The following is a 2,868-nucleotide window of genomic DNA, read 5'->3' on the forward strand; positions in this document are numbered from 1 at the left end:
GCGCGTGCGCGTGCGCGACAGTGTTGGTAAACATGTGTGCGGCATGTCGGTGAGAGGGCGCCGATAATTGTTCGGAATTCACGTTTAAATGTTTATTGCTTGTGACAACAAAAACAAAAACAACAACAACAACAAAAGAATTGTTCGTAAGGTTCGTAGATTAGTTCAACATTTTGTGGCTGGACAAAGCGGCCATTTATCTAGATTTAAGCCAGTATTCTAAACATAACATACCTTATAAAAACCTAAACCCAATTCCGAGCCCAAGACCGAGCTCAGCCTTGGGCAATGTGCGATTCCAAATCTGCAATTCCAATTGGATATTGGATATAGACACACGATTCGATTTCGCATTGCCTGCGCCTGACTCGCGCTTGGCTAAATACAAATACATATATCAAATATATAGATCAATATTATACTATTTCGAAAATTATCAAGAATATGAATAAGAAGAAGAAGAAGAACAGTATACAACTCATGCATACATTAATAAGTATAAATGCAAAGAAATTTCCGAAATGTTTATTTCTATTGTAATTTCCTAGCATAATTGTCAAGAATTGAAATTAATGATAAATCTAGTTACGAATAGAACATTTTTCGGATATTTACATAAGCAGAATCTAAAAAGAAAACTAAAAAAAATTTATAAATATATACATACATATATACATACAAATACGCAAAATAATTTTCAAAGTGGAAGACAACAATTTAATTACGAGCTCCACTCAAAGAATAATTATACATACAATATTTAAGAATTGCCGTCAATTTCTTAAACCTAATTAACAATTACAAAATTAATTAACTAGTAGCAAACGAAGAAGCAGAAGAAGAAGAAGAAGAAAACAACAACAAACAAACTAAAAGTTAAACACGAAAGTAAGAAGAACAGAAATTGAAAGACAAGTTTTGCCAGGCGCACGCTTCTATAAAGCAATAGCAATAAATGATTAAGAAATGGAAACAAAAATATGTTAACATAAAACACCAAGAACAAACTCAGAGTTAGAACATACTACTTATATACTAGAAGGAACTATAAAGCATAAACAAATAATATTAGCGCACGTTTTAAATCAATTAACCTCAGCTGTAAGCGGGCACAGGGTGATCCACGCCGCTCGCAGCTGCAGCTCTGTGCGGCACCCTGTTGTCCAACCACAAATTACCTAACACCAACACCAACACCAATAAGAACAAATTTCAACAATGTTTAACTTCATTCAAAAGGAATTATAACAGTGCAACTTATAATAATAATCATCTTTGCATTGCAAAGTTAAAACAACAAACAAACAAACACACTTCTTTTTATGGGTCGGCTGGTTGTGTCTTATTCGATTTGGTCAATTCTCTATAGGGCAATCCAATTGGACTGTTTCCTAACATAATCATCTTTGCATTCCATTCTCTTTACTCTCTCTCTCTCTCTTATATTTCCTGAATCAAATAGGAATTTCGAAAGGGCAGTCCAATTGGAATCAGATAATCATCTTTCCACTGCAAAGTTAGAACTATATAATTCTCTTTAGTTTCGTAAATCAAATAGGAAACTCGACTTGGGCAATCCAATTGGACTGTTTACATACATAAACATCTTTGCATTGCCACTCTTCTAGTCAAAATCTAAATCAAATTGGAATTTCAAATCGATAGTCCAATTGGAATGCTTACTAAGATAATTATTTTTGCATTGCAAGGTTAAAAAAAATACATACTCTTCTTTTTATTGCTCAGAGGTTATGTCTTCTATGTCTTCTTTCCCATTCGCTTTCGCTAACGAATTCCGACCTAGGTATCCCAATTGGACTGTTTACTCCGAAAATCATCTATGCATTGCAAAATACACGTCTCTTAATTGGTTGCCAATTCTCTTCTAGTCCGTAAATTAAATAGGAATTTCAATGTAGTCGGTCCAATTGGACTGTCCACTTAGATAAACATCTTTGCATTGCATGAATCAAATAGGAATTTTAGTTGCAGGCAGTCCAATTGGATCGTTTACATACACAATCATTTTTTACATTTCCTCCCAATACTCTTGATTTTGCATAAATCAAACTGGAATTTCGCTGTAGGTACTCCAATTGGACTGTTCACTTAGACTTGCGGAGAGTCCAACAAAAATGGCCGCTTTGGGTTTGGTTCTTGGCTATGGTTTTGGTTCGAAACTTGGTTCGTTGCAAAATCGAAAATCGATCAACATTCTCTATTTTGTTTTAACAGGAGAACAGGAGATGCCAAAATTTAGTTTTTTGGGATATTTTTTGGAATAATTATTTGACGCAATTTCCGAAAATCGGAAAAATATAATTATCAAAGCTAACACACACTTTTGTAATATTTCGATGAATTAAATTGCGATTCTCGTTAATTTCATTTAATTTTTCAACTTTATTATTTGCATTTGCTTTAAATAACATTAATTTAATGCATACAATTTGTGTTCTTTTTTCTTCTTCTATTATTGCTTAAATTAAAGTGTAAAATTAAAATGTATAATTGGTTGTGTGTGTGTGTGTGTGTGTGTAAATTTATATATAAATATATATAAATTATATAAAAAATATTAATATTAATCGATTTAGATTTTCGCCAGAATTGTTTAATTTAAAGCTATATATATATATTTGTTATTTATTTATTTATTTATATATATATATTTATTTAATTTATAGATAGTTGTATATGCATATAAAAGAGGTGACGCACAATTCTATCTGATAATTGCAAATCCTACGATATATATATATATATATATGTATATTTATATTTATATTTATATATTTCTACATATGCATATTTTGGAAAATATTGTGAATTTAAAGCGTTTCATGTTTTATTCATATTTTGTATATG

The sequence above is a fragment of the Drosophila montana genome, unplaced genomic scaffold (genome assembly GCF_035044405.1).
Source record: "Drosophila montana isolate Dmon_TW-CO22-7 unplaced genomic scaffold, ASM3504440v1 contig_2496_1, whole genome shotgun sequence".
In the NCBI taxonomy this organism is placed as follows: domain Eukaryota; kingdom Metazoa; phylum Arthropoda; class Insecta; order Diptera; family Drosophilidae; genus Drosophila; species Drosophila montana.